Genomic DNA, 21,304 nt, shown 5'->3' on the forward strand with positions numbered 1-21,304 from the left:
CTCTTCTCCATCTTTACTTTGGTGTTTAGCTTCCTAGTCCAAACAGAAATAGTCCTTTGCAAACAACTTTCTTCAACTCTGTCAACTGGAGTCGGTGGGTTCAGTGAGGGTGTAGTCCCTCCAAACTCACCTCCCCCCCTCCCCACAAACACATTCTGAGATGCCCCTCTCATATAATGCTGAATAGACAGAAAAGTACAGGAATGAGAGGAGAGAAATAATTATTGAAAAATGACTGTAAGACCCCCCCCCTACATATTTTTCTCCTATTCCTCCCTCCCTTCATCCATTGTTCCGTCCCTTCCACTCCTCCGACGTTCCTGTTGAGGCATGCCTCCGTCCCCGCCAACCAGCATCGTCCGGGGCAGGGCGAGGGGGCAAGAAGGGGGGGGCAGGCAAACAAAGGAGCACTGTTGCTGCCTCACTGGGGTTTTGGGGAGGGTCAACAACAGGCTGGAGGGGTGCGGGTGGAGGGGTACAGATGGAGCGAGAGTTTGACTGAGGAGGTTTATCATTAAGAATAGAGATTAAAATGAATGGGAGGGGAGCAGGGTTGTCTGTTCTGTTCACAGTAATAAAGAGGACAAGCAGTGCTACTCATTTTTATACACACACACACACACACACACACACACACACACACATAGTTTGCACACTCTGAGCAATTCTTTAGTGTGTGTGTGAGAGATAGGAGAGGGATGGGGATGGTTCATTGTTTCCTGGCCATTGTACAATATTTGCTTAACCCTCGTGCTTTATCTGTGCAGCTGTAATGCTACAAATGAGATGGGCGAAAAGTGTGTGCGCGATGGCGGCTGTCACCACTGTTAGCAGTTTCATCAGTGCGCTGTAAGACACCCCCTACACACAAACCTTGTCAATGTACGAATCCATATGGCCACAATAAAATCATTCTTTGAACAGCACAATTACATGTGAACTTAGTCTCCGCAAAAAAAAATTTGAACGATGAAACAGACACAGTGACAAGCCAACGCAGGTATCTAAATGGCAATCATGTAGCCAAATGATAATAATCATCATCCTTTGGCTCTTCTTTGCCACGTGTTGGTCAATTCCCTGACCCCAACTTGAACCTTATTCCTCCTTACTTTTAAGCAATCTTGTTCTAATCTGCTACTACAACACTGGCTGTTGTCGCTCTGGATATCTCAGCAATGCTCAGGTTTTCAACTGTGATTTTAAAATAGTTACTTGGGATGAAATACAACATAACATAATATATCTTGACTGTCATGTAAGCACATGCTTCTTTTAGGTCATGAACCGCACTGATTTGGAATCTCTACACATATCTTGTTCATGTATTCTGTCTACACGCCGAGTAAGAAACTGTTTCAAAAGATAACTGAATTTTAACTGGAATCCCACAAGACCCAACTCCATGAATGAAGTATTTTATTTATTTATTTTTCTTGATATGGGGTGCTGGGAGAGATATCTCCATTCCACTCAAAACTGTTTGTTAATGTTGTTTCCCTTTTCTGTCCTCTTCCGTTTCAGGTCATGAAAGGAGCTGGCATGAGAAGAAGAAACAGAATGAGCGCTAGCAGCGTTATCCTTCACCGCAGAGAGAAGGAAGGGAAGCAGAACACAACAAGAAAAAGACAAAAGTGATGAAAGAGAGGTGAGAGAATTCGGTTTGTCCCGGCGGGGTTATACATTGTCTTATTTTTTTATTTATTTTTTTTGTCTGTCCTCTTTTGCCCTTCCACCTGATTGCCCGAGTCAGCTGTGAACCAGGGGTGGGTTTGGTGTTTGCATGCGTGTATGTGTGTGTTTTTGTTATGTGTTTGACTTTGTCTGTTTGTTTTTTGTGTGTGTCCCTGGCGTCAAGCCACAGCCGGCAGGTGAAGAACGACCATCCTGTCTGAGTCACCTGCTGCATTCTCAATTTCTCTGTTGTCTTTATCTCTTTATCTTTTTCTCTGTTTTCCATTCACATTCATTTCTCTGTACTGAAGAGGAACCCAGCAGCAATTCTCATTTCTTTTGTATGTTGATACATTTCTTGATTTGTATGATTAGGTCTAGATGGAGAAATGACACAAAGTAGGACTGGTTAACAGGGACTGTATTTTAAAAAAAAATTTTTTTATCATGCCTGTGGCTAACCAATGGATGACACCGTTTGTTACATTGTCCTGATGTCATTCACATTTGATAAGAACACAGCTACAGAGGAACAGTCTGAAATTAGATGTATTTGCACATTTTAATAATTTAATTCAATAATTCTGATTCTTGATAAATTCAGTTTCCTTTTAATATTAAATTGTCAAAATACATCACTTTGCAGTAAGGAACCAAAATACTAAACCTTTATATTTCATGTATTCTTTTGTCATGAGTACTGAATATTGATCCAAAAAGTAAGCAAAAGTAAACATACTGACCTGTATTATGGTGTATTATATTTTTTTTGCTTAGTACTTCTATTCCTGTGTGCACTGACGTGATAGTGAGCTGCTGTAGCAAAAGAGTTTCCCCTCAGGGATCAATAAAGTATTTCTGATTCTGAGAACAGCATAGCCAAATGGCAAAACACAGGAGTGAAACTGGGAAAAGAGCCACCTTATTGTCTTAACTGTGTTTCAGCAGTTCCCAAAGTGAGCAGTCTCTCAGAGAGTCACTGTCTCTGATTTACTGCTGCTTTCAGCCTCACACACATTTTCTACCATGCAGGCATGGCCAGAATGGCTGCCACTGTACACAGAGAGGGGGATGGTTAAAGAGAGTCAGTGAGAGGAAAAGAAAATGTTGTTTTTCTCAGTCCTTGTCATCCTCCCTGCTGATGAGACACTCTTCAACCTCACCCTTCCACCCAGAGGTTAAAGTTTTTTTAGTCCAGTCCAGGGTGTCTTACTTATAGACATGGAAGATCCAGTGCACTTCATGCAGGAGATTACTATCATTCCTACTTCCCCCCCGATCCTTCCATTAAGTATAGCTCCTTTTATATTGTATTATTGTTATTATTATAATATTGTAGGCTCTATAAATGGTAATGTGTTTTTTCTTTCTCTTCGGTGATTTGGTTTTTCTGTTTGTTTGTTTTTATTTGCTATTTATGAAAGCTGACTTATTAAAGGTGCCACTCTTTCTTTGTTCCTTCCTTCTTTCCTTAGAACACCAAATGTAAACGCTTCAATGAATTGGATATAGGTTAAAATACAAAATGCAAAACAAATGAGCGTGTAGGGTTCAATGTTCAAGACACTTTTCCAGAAACTCCGGCTGTTAGGGAAATTAATCTGTGACTCTTCTATTACATGACATAATACTTACTGCCTTGCTGGCGTGCCATGCCAGTACAAATGTCCTTTTCCATCACTCTTTTTCCACTGTCCAGCTCTCTGAGCGATACTAACAATATGAATTTATGAACTACTCCTCACAATGACTTTGCAGAAGACAGACAAATTCAATTCAGCTTATTTCAGTTCAACTCATTTCATATCAGCCCAGTCCAGTCAAACTCAATTCTTTCCTCTAGCTCTTCATGTCTTGCACCCTCACTCACTTATTTTCAGTTTGCCTGAACCGTGAAATCTTGAAGTCTCACATTTTCAACTCCCTGTCTTTCTTGAGCGGACCACGGGTTCATAGCTGCTCACCCCGGCCCCCCCTTTTTCTTGGGTTTATGTTCATGCAACTAGTCTGTATCTTTATTTACATCCTTCAATTCCAGCCTTTCTTTTTTCCATCTCACACTGCCGTTGCATGGCCCAGTCTTTCTGCCATCCACAACCAAAAAAAAAAGGGCATTGCACCATTTTAAAAGACAGGAGATGATGACGAAAGAGATTAGGAGGGTTGTGGGGGTGTAAAGTGATGGTTTAACAGACTGGGAAACTATCCTCCAAGGGATTCTCCAATGCCAATAATAATCGGTTTTAATTATTACAATTCTTCACATTTCAAATCTCTTTCCAAATCCCCCCAGTTGGACAAGACAAAGTTGTTTTTAAATGGAAGTGGTTTTGAAGTTGTTTGAGGAAGAAATGCCTTCTCTTTCTTCTTTCATCATTCTTGTGATGGATGTGCTATATATCAACCAACTGGGATTAGTGCAGTCACAAGTTGTACAACTACACACAACCCCATTGTTTTTGGAACTGGTCAAATGATGCAAGCGTAGTCTGGGGAAGAAAGAAAGGAAAATGGTGGAGGATGTTGTAAGCAAGTATCCAGACATGCCACTGCTCTTTCTTCTCCCCCCCCCCCCTTTTCCTCTCAAGTGTGTCTGTCCTCTCCTCCGGTAGGTCTTTCAAGAGCAGCCGAGTCTGTCTAAGCTGGCTTTAAAAGCTGCAGGGCTCAAGAAGCGCCATGGTTCTCTTTTGGTGTCCATTTGTGTATGCGGAGGCAGGGTTGCAAGGCTGAAGCCACAGTGTGTCACATTTCATATTTCAAAAAACGCATATGGGAAAATGACAGGCAAATGAGTCACTCCGTCAAGTCATATTGATTCACTGCAGGACTCGGGGACAGAGCAAGTAATTGTCAGTTTCACGCTCATGCAAAATAACCAGCAAATGATGGATGATGGTTTACAATGGTGGGTGGGGGGCATACTAAGTTTGGGAACGGGCATAAAAGCCTGACGGACAAGTGTCGAAAATGGCAACATTTGTGTCCACACAAAGGAAAGCGTAGAACAACAGAGTGCTCCTCTATCAAAGCCTTTTCCCCCCCTCAGCAAAGACACCCATCAGCCACCAGAGGATTAAAGATTAGAATGAGAGCTTTTATTGAGTTTGAAGCCACAGCAGTTTCAAAATGGATGGATGGATGAAAGATTGATGGGCATGAGGGGGCAGAGATAGAAAAATTAAAACTGAGAAAGAAGGTGGTGGGCACACAAGATTTCAAAGACAGTAGGAATCAACAAGAAAGGGAAAGGAATGTTGGTGAAGATTTCAAAGTGAGCATGAGAACATTATCTCATAATATCATTATTATCTATGAGAGAGAACCAAAAAGGGGAGAGATATTATAGAACTGGTAAATGGACAATGGGGGGGGGGCCAATGGAGCAGTGTCTCTTTATAAGGCCATAAAATACTGCACTTCCTGGCCTCTGTCTAATTGCTGGAGGGATAGGATGGGATGGGGAGTCTCGACTCTACCTGCCTACTAAGTTAGGCCTCTAAATCTTCATTGCTTGGCCTTTGGGGCTTTCTTTTGGATTGCTATGCCAGCAAACATGTATGCAGAGAGAGAGCAACTCAAGTAAGGTCTACATTTGAATTTTCTTTATTGTTCTTTTGTTTGAAATTAAAGTTGAGAAAGAGCGATCAATGCAAAGAAAGACCAGAAGGGATAGGGGAAAGTTCTGTACTTTAATGATCCCCTTAGAGTCATCTTGCCAGAAAATAAAGGTAAATGGAGAATGAGGAGTAAAAATATAATGTACTTTAGGCTATTCCTAACAATAACTACTTGAAAATAAGGCTGAGAAAGAACACACAGAAATAAAGTGACAGCGAGAGAGAGAGGACTTTATTGACTCAGCGGGAAACGACCGTAGAAATGGCTACGCTTCCCCAAGGAGCTGTTCGCTGAACTCTTCAAAATGTGAAAAGTAACGCTTGCCATCATTGGAAAAGAAAACATTTTCATTTCTTAAACTGCTTGTCTAAGGGACCTTGCCCCAACCTCTAACCCTCAAATAAGCACAGTAACTAACCAAGCCTTCAGAGGCAGAGAAAAACTTCATTTCTTTTATAATGTGGAAAGGGGGAACTATGCCCTACATACCTGCAGATGTACTTGAATGGAAGAGCCATTAATATCAATATTTGTTTTGAAATGAGACAGCATCACTTTGAGAACGGTGATTTGTGAAATGTTTGGGAGCATGAATCATAAAAGATAGCAGATGAAAAAGTCCTTGCCTTTAACGACATTGACGACATTTTTCAAATGCTCAGATTGAAATGACAACACAAATGCCATGTAGTCACTTGTAATACATGTTTAAATAATTTTTAATCGTGTAATTTCTATAACATTAAAAGTCTACTCTTATTTTCATGAGTAAAATTTTAAGCTATGCTTTAACATTGTTCTGCACCACCAAGCCCACGCATCTTGTGGGTTTCCATCCAGTCACCCTATATGCTGTATATTCAAAATGATTGGTAATTTCAGGAATTGTGATTTTGTTTTTCAAAATGTAAATCTCAGTGTTAATTTTTATCTTTTGTCAGTGACTTATTCAGAGTCAATGATCTGTGCACCTAACTCTTGTTTATTTTGATGGCAGGGGTACGGGGGTGTATTGTGTCTCAACTTGCCACGCTACAGGAACTGTATAACAGTTGCCTTTTTTGTGCTGGGTTTTATCAGTGGGTGAGAGAATGAAAAGGAGTCAGAGGCAGCTCCCTAAGCTTTCCATAATGTGTCCCGTGAGGAGACAAAGGCCTGCATTCACTGCTGGGTGTTAATAAGATCTATCATTAGTTTTACCAATACATACACATTTTTATTTATTTATTTATTTATTTATTTATTTATATATTTATATATTTATATTTTTATATATATATATATATATATATATATATATATATATATATATAAAACACTGCAGTAGGGTACATATTCCTGTACCCATTCTCTTTTTCTACATACACGTCACACATCCATAAATCTTCGTCTGCGTGCCAGAGGAGTGAAAGAGGCAGCCAGACTCGACTTGAATGGAAGAAAGGCAGAGGAGTGGACCCCCCGCCACTTTTCCATCACAGCAGAATTCACTCAGCCTCACAAGGCTGGGGCATCCATATTCAGCTATACCTCGTCTCTGTATGTATGTGTGTGCTCCTCCATATATGGCTGCAACTTTAAGTAGCTGATTCTACAACAAACTAATGATAAAGTATGCACAGAACACTGCAACTGATGTTTATATGTACCTCTATTGGTCATTTGTGATGAAGAATCTTTAGGTTAAGATGCAAAAGCCATTGGAAAAACTCAATTTAAAGGTAGTGCTGCATTTTAATCATTAGTATTATATCCTTGTTAGATGAATGGTGGTTTATTTCCATAAAATTGCAGTGTATAAGTGCAACCATTGTCCAGAGGACTGATGGCTTTTATGCCTGTGTTATTGTTATACTATATTTATTTTACTTTCTGCCCCAAAAAGGTTTTGTGCTGTAAAATATTTTGTGCAATAAAGCATAGCTGCAGACTGACCACACACACACACACACACACACACACACACGGTTAAATGCAGTTAAAAGGCCAAAGTAGGCTGCCAGCCATCTTGATGACAGAACTCCTTGTTTACAGTAATAATACCAATGTCTCAGAATTAATGTGGTATTGACTTATTGATGATGAAACGCTACACATGGTACATTTACTTAACAAGACAGGAGTAAAATTAGGTGCAAGAAGGAGGGTGGTTGGGTTTCCTGTGTGTGTGTGTGTGTGTGTGTGTGTGTGTGTAGGTACTCAGGGGAGGACGATGGCACTGCTGTTTAGGTCCTAAGTAGATGATGGACCGTAGCTTGTATTCCCATTCCCTCTCATTAGCTCAGCCCCCCGAGAATATATGAGGTTACTTACCTTCCCTTGCTCTGAGTTCCCGGCCAAGCATCGGCTCAGGGTCATTAGCCTCGCTGCTTGGAACAAATGGCCTTCGATAGCATCTCAGCTAAAATAAAACAGGAGCAGATTAACCCCTTGATTCATGGATGATAGCATATTGAAAACATTAGGAAGGAAGGAGTAGACAAGGGTGTTGACCATTTTGTTTCATTTTTAGCCTTTTCCATCTTAAATTAGGTCTTTCGTGCTAGTGTCCTTTTGTTTTTTTGCAGCAGATTTTTAAGAGTCCTCCTGTTTTCGGGGCCTTGGAATCTCATTGCACTTCAGCTAAACATCACAGTTGTTTGCCTGAAAACAAAAACCGCAGAGAGAGAAGTGGGCAGAGGATCAAAGCCAGGGGAGGATTTGTCTGGCAGATAGTCGCTGGGGTCCTGCCTGTGTAGACTCTCTCTCTCTGTCGCTCTCTCTCTCTCTCTCTCTGTCTCTCTGTCTCTCTATGTGTACACCACTAGGTTCCTCCCTCACACTGCCAGCTTGAAAATTATAGATCATGAAAAAGAACAGTGCAGTCACAACAACCTCCTCCCCTGGAGCAGACGCCTCCTTATGACACGGGTGTACGGGGGTGTACACGCACTGAGGGATGCGTTGCCTTGTCTTTTCCTCTCTTTCATCTAAGTGCCTGGCTTTGTGCAGGTTCTGATATTCTTGGTATTTCATCCCACCTCTTTTGATATGGTGAACAATTCACCAACTTGATTTTAACATCCTGCAGATTTTGTTATCAAAGTCTGGGATCATTTACAAGTCTTAGAGTACATGAGGAGATAATCCAACGATAAATAATATGAAATCAGATTGTCTTTGCAACCTCAGTGAAAATAACTCCCCACAGTACTGAATAGGTTTGTTTCCATCTAAAGTCAATGTGTTCACCAAAAAGTTCTTTCCATAAGGCCTCGGTGAGGTTTGTGGCCTGTTGGTGGGGGGATGGGGGGTGGCTCAGATGTCTGTTTTGGGCAGAAAGACACGCCCAGAGGATGGATATAATTAAGACTAGTGACTTTTTTTTTTTCTTTTGTGAGAAAGGAGGGTGTTTGGGTAACTGCTCTGGGTGGTCTAGCTCTACATGTCAGTACTAGTTTTATTACAAACAGGCACAATATGGTAAGAACACAAACATATCCTGACAAAGCAGATCAGTGTATATAGTATGTTCAGACATAAAAGGTAAAGAAATGAAAACAGCCATGTCACTTGTTTCCTGGTCTGGTACCCCTGTTGGTTGTTTGGAAAGGGCGCAGCAGATTTAAAAAAAAAAAAAAAAAAAAGAACAAAAAAAGCAGAATTGATCAAAGACAGTTGGCAGACATACCTGACATTCATAGAGGTACATTTACAAATGTTTCCTTTACTTTACAAAGAACAACCTGTAAGTCAGTGCCCTCTGCATTTCATCACAGAACCAGCTTTAGCAACTTTTAGGCCATATTATCTGGAAGCCTTCATCTAAGCATTTTATAATTTTATGCTGGTCTTTATTCAAACACTGAACTGCAGCCATCTGATCCAAAAAGGCTTACATATGTTTATATATATATATATATATATATATATATATATAGGGAAAACAAATCATGATTCAATACTCTCTTAACAGCACAGTTTGTCTTGGTTATTTGTTAGACGTCAAGTTAAACACATCAAACCAGCGTACACACTCTCTTTTCTGACACATTTGGAAACAAACTAATTTATATAAGGCTTCCTTTACTTTGTGGAAAAAGAACAAAAACTGCAAGGCCAGTCAATCCCACAACAAGGGCTTTTCAAGCACTCAATCCTGATTAATAGCATCTTCTCGTTAACACATAAACACCCTGTGTACCATCAAACGTCCGTTAATTTCCAACTTCTTTTTTTCCATTTGCGTGTATTGGCTCATTTAGCTGGCAGAGAGAACACAGATCTTTATTGTTGCATTTTGTTTTGAGGAGGCCTAAATACGTGGGTGGTCCTGTTTTTTTTTTTTTTTAATTTATTTATTTTTAATGTACTGAGCAGCACATGAATCTGTTAATGAGAGCGTAAATTGGTGACTCCGTGCCAGGACCTTAATGATGGAGGTGCCCTCCCTGGTCTCGGAAAGTTTGCTTACTGGAGCAGAGAAAGAGAGAGGGATGGGAGTGGGAGAGCGAAAAAACAATGAGAGAGAAATGGAGAGGTGGGAGAGAAATGATGCAGGGGGTGGTTAAGAAAACATAGCGATTGTAGGAAGGAACATACCATAGAAAAGAGTGGTAGCTGAAGGATACATTAGCGTTTGCAAGATAGAAATAGTAAATTGCATGTATATTCTGGCAGATGCAGGCAATTGAACAGAGCTTTAGAAAGAAACGAGGGGGGCAGTTCTTAGGCGGCATAAAAGGTTTCATTTCTCCTTCAGCTGTGGCAAGCAGCTTTCCTGTGCTGCCCTGTTTCACTGTATTTAACATCAAAGTGAAGAATGAACAATTGAGGCAATTTTTCATCTGGCCAAGGTCAATCATTGTTCTTTCTCTATGAATTTAGATCTGGCTGAGAGGAATTCAGAGGAACCATATTTCACAGGCAAGTCTATTTTAGCAAGCCACCTTTCAGCAACCTTTTGGACAGATTATTTCTTCTTTTTGCGTGTTTTCATTTGCAACTATGTCTCCAGCTTGTAAATATAAATTCCAGGAATTTTCAGGTCCATTTATTACAGCTGTAGTGTTATTTTTTAGCATGGGTTTCATTAGAGCTGTGTCTAGACTGATTTTAAATAATACATGGGACTCTCTGCATGTAGTATGAAAGAAAATGAAGATTGAAATCAGCATAAAAGATTACTACTACATATAATAAAATATCAATGTTGAAGTTGGCCTTGTAACTTTGTAGTTTAGGATCGGGGACCAGGTCCTGGATCGGATTTAAAATCCCAAACTCCACTCCTGATGTTTACACAAACCAAAAATGGAACTGGTTAGGACATTCATAGCATGCTTAAACACAGCACATTTAGACTTGTAGATATCTTTAGTAAGAAGCTCTTGCACATGCCACATCTTAGTATGAACACTCGCTAGAGTTTCTGCCAAGGACCAAATGGTTCTTGAACCAAAGAAATAAAACGGACTCTGAGGGACTTCTTAAAACTACAAACAGCAGGGTGCTCAAAGAAATCATTAATACGGCTAAAAAAACATTGATGAATATGTCTTCCACAGGAACTTTAGTATGCTTATTGACCACAAATGAACCTGCAGCTTTCACAGTACACCGTGTGACTCATTATTAGTCACAATGGGAGACCAAATGGCACTCTAATCAAAGAAAACATCAGGGGAGGCAGGGAATAACCATGACTGACTAACGGAAAAACTGATGTGATTTGATACTAGAACTACTACTAATAATATGTGTGTATATATTTTTTATTTCTTTTTTTCCCCTTGAATGTTGTACAGTGCCCCCACATCCCATTTTAATCGGGGTACTTGCTTTCCTGATGCTCCAATCGGGATGTTTTTTGTACTGTAAATTAGACTTAATCTGCATTTTGATTTTCCAAAGGTTTAAAAGTGATCTTTTGGAAATGGGGCACAAAAGTAGAATTATTATCAGGACCGTGAGCAGGTTATACACTATTCACTTTAGAGCTCTTGCCCGGGTAGAGAAGAATAGTGGCAGGGAAAGTGAAGTGTAAGGCCCCGATCAGACAGAGCGCTTTTTGCAGGTCGCAAAACCCGAGACGCACCGCACTGCATTTTTTTGTTGAAGCCCACCATTGAAAAAAAGCATAGTATTTTTTTAATTGTTACTAGGCAACCACCGAATTGCCTGTCCTTAGCCTAACCGTGCTTTCAAAGAACAGACAGACTTTATACACATGGGCAATGTTACGTTCTTCTCCACGCTGATACCCTTATAATACTTTTCTTTTGACATCTCATTGAAAAGGAGTTAAATAAATGTTTGTTAGTTTGCTACTTATGTTTGTATGCTCAATATCTTTTCTTTTCTCTCCCCCCTGCTACATCTGCAGGTTGTACAGATTTTTTTTTCTCCCTTTCCATCTGGTCAACTTAAGATGTTATATTCAGAAATTCTTTTTGATAATTCATTCTGTCTCAGTGCACATCACTCACAGCCTTATCATGCTGTGGGCATGTCAGACACCCAGCTCTATATAATGCATTATAGTCAGTGCTGTCATTATCCCAAAATTCTTTGTGTTTAGGGCACCACATAAAAGCACATCAGTGACATTTTAGCTTTATTAGAAGAGACTTAACAGCCATTGCAACACACATTCACTGTGCATGTTTATCAAGATCTGATTTTACAAACTGCAAAGTGGCTTCAAAGGCTGATTCCATATGTTTGTGTTAGCGGGGCTCTTGTTCTTGAGGCATCACTGTTTTTTTGTTGTTTTTTTTTAAACCACCTAGCCTACATCCAAACTTTTTTTTAAAAGTTGAATCATGTGTTAATGTATACAGACGACAGCTCCTTGTCATTGTTTCTGAAGACCACCCAGAGTGTATATAGGAATTGGTTTGTGAGTGGGCTTGTTGTACATATAAAATCATGTGAGTTCTTCATAGGGGATGAAGTGCAGACTTATTACAGCTAATACTGTTACACACATCAGTCAGTGCTGCTGAATAATTTAAGTGCACATCACAGTGTGTGTGTGTGTGTGTGTGAGAGAGAGAGAGAGTGTCTGTGTATGACATTTTAATAACAGGGTTTACCAAACAACACCTGAATTTATCCTGTGCTTTCTTCTCCTCTGTTTGCTTTCTGCCCAGGTCCAGACACGAAGGAGGCACGCACGGGCACACACACACACATACAATGGCACCTAGAGTCTGTCTGCGGTCTACCACCACTCTGCCACACACACGCACACACGCCTGTTACGGTAAGAATCAGAGACCACCGAGTTAGGGGGATAATAATGGTGTAAATGTGAGAAAACAAACTCATTATCCTCTGCTGTTTTCTTCTGAGTAATTTAAAGACAAATTGACTACTTCCAAAATGCTCTAAATTCAGTAATTTATTTTTTATTTTTTGCTGAATTCAGTAATTTAACATCACAGGATACACTCTGAAAAGTAGTTTCTTGGTGCTATTAAATGGCTATGAAAATAATATCAAATTTGGATGTCTCATTTTGGAACAAATCTTAATATATGCAATGTCATTTTATATAAGGAGTACTTGTATGTCTGCTGTCATGCATGCCATTTGTAGTGTGTCTGTATGTGTGCATGTAGAAAGCCTGCTTCATTTTTTTCTATTTCCATCAGTCAAAACCAATCTCCACAAGTCAAGTTTAACAGCCGCACCACATATCCCACAAACCCCCATATCCAACCCCTTACCCACCCCGTGCCCCTCCCAGGCTTCCCAGCATCCTGCTTCGCCCTCCATCCCAAAAAAAACATGCATGCTGAAATTACAGTGTGTGAAGCGTCATTGTGGGAAACCCTTCCCTCCCTTCCACCCGCTGTATATGCCCTTCTTGTTACTCCTTATCTTTTTCTCATTCCGCTACTGTTTTGGATGGGTTCGGGTGGGATTTATTTTGATGTTCATTAAACTGTCAAGCAGCTGCCCATGTTAATTTGCATCTACAGTTACACTGACTAAAGTTCAGACTGAGGTTAACAAGGTATTAATGCAGTTCTAAATAAGATTGGCCTCTTTGTATTGATTCGTTTTTTATTTGTTGGCCTTCGCAGATTATAATTTAGGATGATAATTTATCCTTTAATGACCAGTGAACCTCTACGTTTGTGTGTGTGTGTGTGTGTCTGTATGTGTGTTTTATCAACTGTTTTGAACACAATAGCTCATAAGTAAACAACAAATATAATTAATTTGCATTGAACTGTCCAGTTTCCAGGTTATCAAGTTAAGGTATGCAAAAAAACAAAACATAACACAACTGTTCTACATTGACTAATGGCCTAAATTTCCTGTAACCATACAAATCAATACTTATGAGTTTGGCTACTATTACTAATGCATATAACTCAGTAGTATTTCATTTTTATGCACACTTCAGGTTTAAACCCCTGATGTTTGGCAGGTACATACAAGAATTTGGTAGTCATCATGAGCAGCGGTTGCCAGAAAAGACTAAAGTGTGCCACCTACGAAGTCTTAAACAGAAAATCCAGTGAAAAGCATTTTATGATAAAACGATGATCTTTGAAAAGTACAGTGTATAAATATTACATGGCAGTACAGATGTGAGCAAAATAAATAAATACATAAATGAAAGAAGAAATGCTAGGACCCGTCCTCTTGGTTTCTAGCTTCAGGTTAACTGACGGCACCTCCCTCACAGCAACCATCAGTTTGGCTTTGCCTGCACGGGGCTAGCTTAGTTAACAGTGAGCCGAGGTGCGGCATGACAGTGTGTGTGTGTGTGTGTGTGTGTGTGTGTGTGTGTGTGTGTGTGTGTGCGCTGGCTATTAAAGCACTTGAGAATCAGAGGAAAGGACTCGCACTGCTAATGGATATGTCTATTGATGTTCCCATTTAGCAGCCCACTGTAAACGATAGGGCAATGATTGTGTTGAAGACGGATGGAGGTGGAGGAGGAGTGGAGAGCGGTTTGGCTGGGCGATGATAATGACAAGGAAGGTTATTATTTGGCACCCTGCGGAGTCACTCTCTGTGTGTGAGAGAGAGAGAGAGGCACTCTTCCTCCATCTCTCTCGCTCCTGTCGCTCGCCCTGCCTATTGGCTATTATTCTCTTCTCGCTTTTTCTCTCTCTCTCGTGACATTACTCACTGCTGCTAGTTTACAACCAATTGTGGCTGTCTCTCTCTCACATCCACATCTATTTCTCTTTTCTCAATGGCCCTCACTTTTTTAAAATATACAGTGCAGATATATTTAGTGATGGTAGATAAAATAGCAGAAAAAGAAGTTGAAGATAGAATAATGCAGCAGACGTGGCAAACTAGTTTCTCGTTATAAAATTTTTAGGATAGCAGGTTGCCCTTGAAATATTGATTTACTCACCAGTAGATATTTTTTCCCAGGTGTGTGTGTGTGTCCTGTCAGTTCCAGTCAGTTTGTGTGTGATGAATATGAATACAGTCAGCCTGCCTGCAGGTTTTGGCAGGAGACCACCTCCAGCTGGACTCAGACCCCTACTCAAGTGTGTCTGTGTGTTTTGTGAGCGTGGTTGTACACGTCAGCCTGCATCTGTCAGCGCCGTGACAACCTGAGGATGAAATAACGAAAAATATACAACACAATACGCCGCTTGACACGCGATGCATCCAAAGCCTCTCAACACAGAGGAAAGCATACAGATCCAACATCAGTGGGAATCAAACCACTTGTTCTACTTATTGAGATGTACAAAGAACCTTTACAGAGTGAAATGTATTGAAATTGGATGGAAAAGCATGTTTGAAACTGATATTGCTAGTTTTGGTAAATGCTTGCAAATGTTAAGAGGTTTTATGTTCATGTTTGAGTGCATGCAAAATCCTGCCTTCCTCACTTCCTTTCCCCCAATTACTGTAATCAGCCCCATTCTTTCCACTCCAGCTTGTCAGTCCTTGTGCGTGTGTGTGTGTGTTTTCTTGTTGACTGTATATTGTTTGCTAGAAGATTAATAGTGTTTAATTTTGTAAATATCTTGTCAGTGTAGTAAAAGTCCATCTATCATTCTGTGTGTCTGTGTGTGTGTGTGTGTGTGTGTCTGTAATCGCAGGGCAACAGATAAAGGGGGCGACGCCATTCCAGCTGTGAGGAGACGGAAGAAGTCAACACACACACACACACACACACACACACACACACACACACACACACACACACACACACACAGCCGGAGGCGTGTGAGCAGGTGAGCATTAAGTCAGGCAGCTAAACAGATCACGTCGCGGTATGATATCTGCAGACAGGCAGACAGAGGAGGCCGGTCTGTACCTGCAGGCAGAGAGCAACAACTCACAGCACCCTCGCCAGGAATTTCCTCCCCTTCCTGAGAGAGAGAGAGAGAGGGGGAGAGAGAAATAGTGAAGGAGAGACGGACATAAACTGGAGTTTCCACTGAAGTGTTTTTATGCAAACCAAGTAGTAAAGCCTGATTAGAAAACGTAGCTGGCAAATTTTCTTTTTCCTGATTTCTTTCAAATACCTTCAGTGTCACAAAATATTTTAACTTTGACATGAAGCAGATAGTTTTGGTGCTGATTTAAAAAATAAAATAAAAATGTGATTAGAAGCAGTAGAGACACATTTACTAATGTAATAATGGGAGGCCTGTATTTCAGCCCAGCATCTCATTAAAAGATTTCAGAAGAGGCTTTGGTCATTCGGATTTTTTGTCGGTTAAATTTTTGTGCATTGCGACTACCCAGAATTCGTACACATGTTGTTTCTCCCATATAAAGTGCTTCAAAAACGTAGTACTTTTGTGTTTTTAAAACACTTTTATTACCAAAATTAGCTGACAATAAAGGATGATAACATCATTACTTAGTTAGTCAATGTCTTAATATTTATTTTCTTGTAGAAGGTTAAATAATTGCCCGATTTTAGATTTCAGCTCATTTGTAGTGAGTTTTACAGTGACATGTGCAGTTTAATCCCTGAAAATGTTTTCTTTTTAGCATTTAGTTTTCATATTCAACCAGTTTTATGATTAAAAAAACTTTGTCTCATAGATGTAATTTTTTAGTTTCATCCATAATTTTTTCAAGCAAAAATTTGCTTTTTTCTCACTTAAGAGGACAGTGAAATGGAAGCGTGGAGAAAAAAATACTGCTGTGTGGACAAAAAGTAGCACAAAAACTGTCCCAATATGCCTCCTCCTTTGGTTGACCACATTTTTAGCCCAATATTCTCCCTTAACCTCAGCTGATGAAAGGATATCCAATGACGTAAAAAAAAGTATGGCACATTCACACGCTACTGTAATATCGAGTACAGATGGGTCTTTTGTTATTTTGGAGTAATTCGATCACCTCCTGTATAATTTGTCTTTCTGGAATTACTAGGGTGTTTTGACAGGGTTCACAGTACTAATTGTGAAACTTTGTGAAACAGTATCCGTTACACAAACTTGTTTTGCTAGTTTGCTTTTGTTAGCGCTCCTTGGAGCAGCGCTGACATTTTTCTTTACAAGTTTTTATAGCTTTATAGCTTTCTTTCATTCACAATCTGCTCAGCATATGTGGCCTTTATCTGTGGCGTCGTGTATCACATTCATAGTAATTCCCCTTTTGGAGATGTCCATTACAGTTGTGGTTTTCCATTAAACAGCTTCACTGAACAGACTATGGGTTATGTTGTTGCTCAAGAGAACCTCAACAGTAGTTACTAATTAAAGGAGAGCTATCAGTTCACATCTCCCGCACAGAGTTTCTCCCAACTGGTTCAGCAATTTACCACAAGTCACAAACTTGCTTCTCATCTCTTCCATCTACCCTTGTCATTGAATTGAAGTTGTTTCACTCATTGGGCAGATCGTCCATGTTCTGTGATCTCCATTATTTCTTTGCTGTGGTTTTTTTCTTGTGTTTTTCAGAGCTCTTTATATTTAGCCAGAAAAATGCCTCCTGAATTTTTTACAAGTCACAACTCCCCACACAAACTACCACATCCACTTATCTAAAGATGATTCAGTGGTTAAATGTCAGAGCTGTCCGTGCCATTAAGGCCAACATGTTTGAAGGAAGGACACCCTTGCCTGCCCCCCCCCCTTGTCTCTTCTTATTCCTGTCACTCTCTCCCTTCTCCTTCCCCTCTCCCCTTACCTCCCTCATCATCTACCCCCACCCCACCCAACCCAGGCTGGTTTGAGGGCTGATGTGCAGACCTTGTCATTCAGATTAGGGCCACATTGTCAGCTCAGGGCCCTTCTCTCTCCAGTTGCAAGTCTCGGATCTTTCTTCCCACTGTCACCCTCATCCTGCGGCCAGAGAAGACCTTATAAAGCAACATTTCTTCTCATCCACTTCTGTCAATTCCAACACTGTCACTCAAATCACTGTTCGGGAGAGTGGAGAGAAGCAGAGTTAGAGGTGTCCCTCGCAGCAAGGACTGTGCTTTTTGGTCCGAGCTTGGGTAACGTGTCAGCGGATACCAAACTGTTTTTTGACAGAGGTGTTTTGAGTTGTGATTATTTTTTTTATTTTTACTCACAACTCACAAGCTTTTCAGAGTAACACGTTAACTTAGATATACAGGAAATGACAAAGTAGAAGCAGCTCTTGTGATCCAAAGGAGAGAAGAGAAGCAGCATACTCTTCGTTGTCACGCATGTAGTAGAAATTCAAGTCTTCACAAATCTTCAAGAGTAATACTGATTTTGTTTTGCTTAATAGTAGAGACTATCAGAGTCATAGTGTTATTTTTAACTCTATGTTTTCTGTGTGAAATGAGTATTTGGCAGGACATGAGATATCCACCACATCATCTTAGTCACCCCTTATCCTGCTCTGTAAAAGAGTCCCAGCACCATATTTATCATCCAACCACATCTTGACTCACTGCCACTGTTTTATTGTCACATCATATCTAATTGCTACAGCAGCTCTGTGGTATTTGATTTTTGTGCTTCTCACAAACTATGCGCTTTTTTTCTCTCATGATGAGCAACAATGATTCAGCAGTGCGTAATAAAACCTTTCATGGAAGATGGCGGACAGTTCCTTTACTGGTATTAGTGCAAGAAGAAAGAAAAACACCCTGGTCTTCAGCCACAGTGCCACATCATAGCAAAACAACAGATGCTATTGATCTGGGTGAGTCGACAGTTTCATACCTGATGTCTTCCTCATCTTCCACCATGCATGAAGCCCTCAAGGCATACTGATTCCTCTCTAAAGGCCGTGCCGCTGTGCTTCAATACAGCATATGGTGACTAGCTGCAACCTCAACCCAGGTGCTGTGTTTACTAAGACTGCTATGAGTCAGGAGTTTCAAGATGACTTCCCTCTTCTAACTGCTACTAACTGCAGTGAAATAAAATGTGCTCACATACACTGACACTGTCTTTGGTCATAATGACCATGTGTCATGCAAGTTAAGAAGTTAATAGTACATACAGCACTCGATGACAGGATATAAGAAGAGGTGGGGCAAAGCCAGTTCTGCTTCTTTTTTTACAAGGGCTGTATATTTATTTATATATATATATATATATATATATATATAATCTCAGCATGTTTATTCCTTCATATTAATCCTTTTCTCTGTCTCTTATCCTGAGGTACAGCATGTGAATGACCAATACCAGGTGCAAAGAATGTGGACAAAAAGCAGAATTAGGTATTCATGATGTATGCATGTATATATATTTATCGGCAGCAACTCTAGAAGACCACAAATGTAAATAGATAACGACTAATATTCGTATATTATCTGATGAGCCTAGATGGAAAAGATAGCATCATCAAAGTACGGTAAAACATTCATGACTTTTTCAGTGACCTTCCCGCACAGAGAATGACAGAGGGATTTAGTGAGAGAGAGTAAGAGTTAGAAGCCTCTCTGCCCACAGAGAAGACTTGCTCCTTCTGCTTCTCTAAGCAGACTGTCATCCCTGGTCACCATCAGGTCTGTGCTCGCCCCAGTGAACATTCAACGCTGTCGGTGAGTTTCAGCTAAATTGAAAAAACCATCGACCGTTGATTGTACCCTGTGGCCAGCCTTTGTTTCTCAGTGTCTCAAAAAAGGACAAAGAGGTAAAAAACCCATGCAGAAACCTGCACTCAGGCATGGCCAATGACTCCTTGAACAATCACATGAAGCACTGCCTCCATCCTCCACAAACAAACAAACAAACAAAAAATACTTCCAGCTTCCAAACCACAGCAAAGGTCACAATCAACATTCATTGCTGTCGGTGGGTTTAACTGTGTGGAAGAGCTCACTGAACGATGAATGCAACTGTGTCCCAGATTTCATCTGAACGTCAAAAGGAATAACGTCACGATATGCTGATGATGGCATTATTTATTTTTCTGCCTGTCTCCCTTTGCCTCCCACCAACAACAGGCACACACAGGCGGTGTGAATTGACAGGCAGTTCAGATTGCATCTCGATCACGCTTGCTGGGGTGGAGGGGTCCGACTCTGGCTACAGCAGCAGAGGAAGAGGAAAAAAGATGCAAGTGATAGTTGGAAGAAAATGACCTTTAAAGAAAAATACACAGAGAATATATGGCTTGCATTGCATCTAGGGTCTGATAAATGATTTAGTTGTAAATATTACATGAAAAATAAATAGCAAGAATATGTTGAATATGAACAGATGCATTCCAAGATGGTAAGTGATCTTTTTAGATAAAAAAGGAATTGTTCAAGATAAGACCATCAGCTAAACCACTAAAATGTAAATCTAAATATGTTAGAATACCATCATTTTTAAAATGTTTGTCAGTTTGGGAGAACAGATAATTTAACAGCTTTCAAATGGTCATTTTGGAACAAAGCTGTTTATATGTGGAATAAAATATGTACATGCTTTTCATTCATGTTAGAGTCTGGCAAACCATTCAAGAACCATTAAGTTGTAGAACTTGACTATGTATTTGTTATAATACCGCATGCTATTTGATTTGTTTGTTTATTAAATAAATTGTCCCCAGTTCAGCCCTCAGTGATGTGGTCTTTCTTTCCTTTGTTTCGTTAGAGGAGATGCGAAAGTGATGAGGTTGAATGTAACACAGTCAACATCCTGTCCTTTAAACATTCAGAAAAGTAAAAGGACAATCTGCTGTAGATTAATGCTAGTGATCAAAGCAGCACGCCACTTTTCCAGTAACAGTTTTGATCTATCAATACTTTGGACTTTTTGTCTCGGGTGAATGTGATGGCTCGCACCCACCTAAAAATTTACTGGAAGAAAAAATAAGTTGAACAACTGCTGAATAAAAAAAACAAAAAAACATTATGCTATTTTATATGCTATTTACATTGATTCTTTACATGTACAGTATTTCTTCATATAAATGATTTCTTACCAGAGAATAATATAAAGTATATACACATATACTGTAAATTATTTACACACTGTAAATAATTGAAATACTGTAGCGCATGTGGTCCTATACATTTTGTCTAAAATGATTGTGGAAACCTTTTTATAGAAATGTTTTTTGGTTCAACAGATTATTGACCAAACTACATACATACATACAGCACATACAGAAAATAGCGTACAGTTATGACAGAAATGCACACACAACCCCAACAAGCTGTCTGAGCAGTCGGCAAGGTTAAAATAAAAAAGAACTGACAACCTCTACAAACTTATGACTTAACATGCAAATATCAACAAAAATGCAAACAAATCATATTATGTTTTTCACTATTAATGTCACCTCTTTAATTGCCTGAATTCACTTAGGCCTCAATTTAGACTAGAGTACTATCTAATGATAAGATTCATATTTCACGTTAAATGGCATTTCATTTCTGTTAAAATCTAAGATGAGGGATGTAATGTAAATAAAATGAATATGAAATTGTTTTAGTTAAAGCCAGCTGCTTATCCAACTTGCCTAATTGAGAACACATTTTGCAAATCACAATTTGAGACACTATAATTCCAGTAAATCAAACTTGAATCATTTGTATTTTCATAAGCTAAATATATTTTATACTATGTCTATACTGTTATCCTTAGTTGTGTGTTAGCTA

General features: G+C 39.7%; 1 long non-coding RNA gene across 2 annotated transcripts in view; it reads left to right on the plus strand.

Annotated features, from left to right (window-relative positions):
- The window catches only part of LOC122877563, a 31,427-nt gene extending 11,173 nt beyond the window's left edge, over positions 1 to 20,254 (plus strand). The window contains exons 2-5 of one of the 2 annotated variants that reach the window (XR_006378281.1): positions 1,525 to 1,648; positions 12,426 to 12,538; positions 15,363 to 18,402; positions 18,876 to 20,254. This is a non-coding gene — a long non-coding RNA (uncharacterized LOC122877563). Of the gene's footprint in view, positions 1 to 1,524; positions 1,649 to 12,425; positions 12,539 to 15,362 lie in introns of both variants that reach the window. The other variant, XR_006378280.1, reaches the window with a different exon arrangement.
- Positions 20,255 to 21,304: the final 1,050 nt, after the last annotated feature.

Source organism: Siniperca chuatsi, linkage group LG6 (genome assembly GCF_020085105.1).
Source record: "Siniperca chuatsi isolate FFG_IHB_CAS linkage group LG6, ASM2008510v1, whole genome shotgun sequence".
In the NCBI taxonomy this organism is placed as follows: Eukaryota; Metazoa; Chordata; class Actinopteri; order Centrarchiformes; family Sinipercidae; genus Siniperca; species Siniperca chuatsi.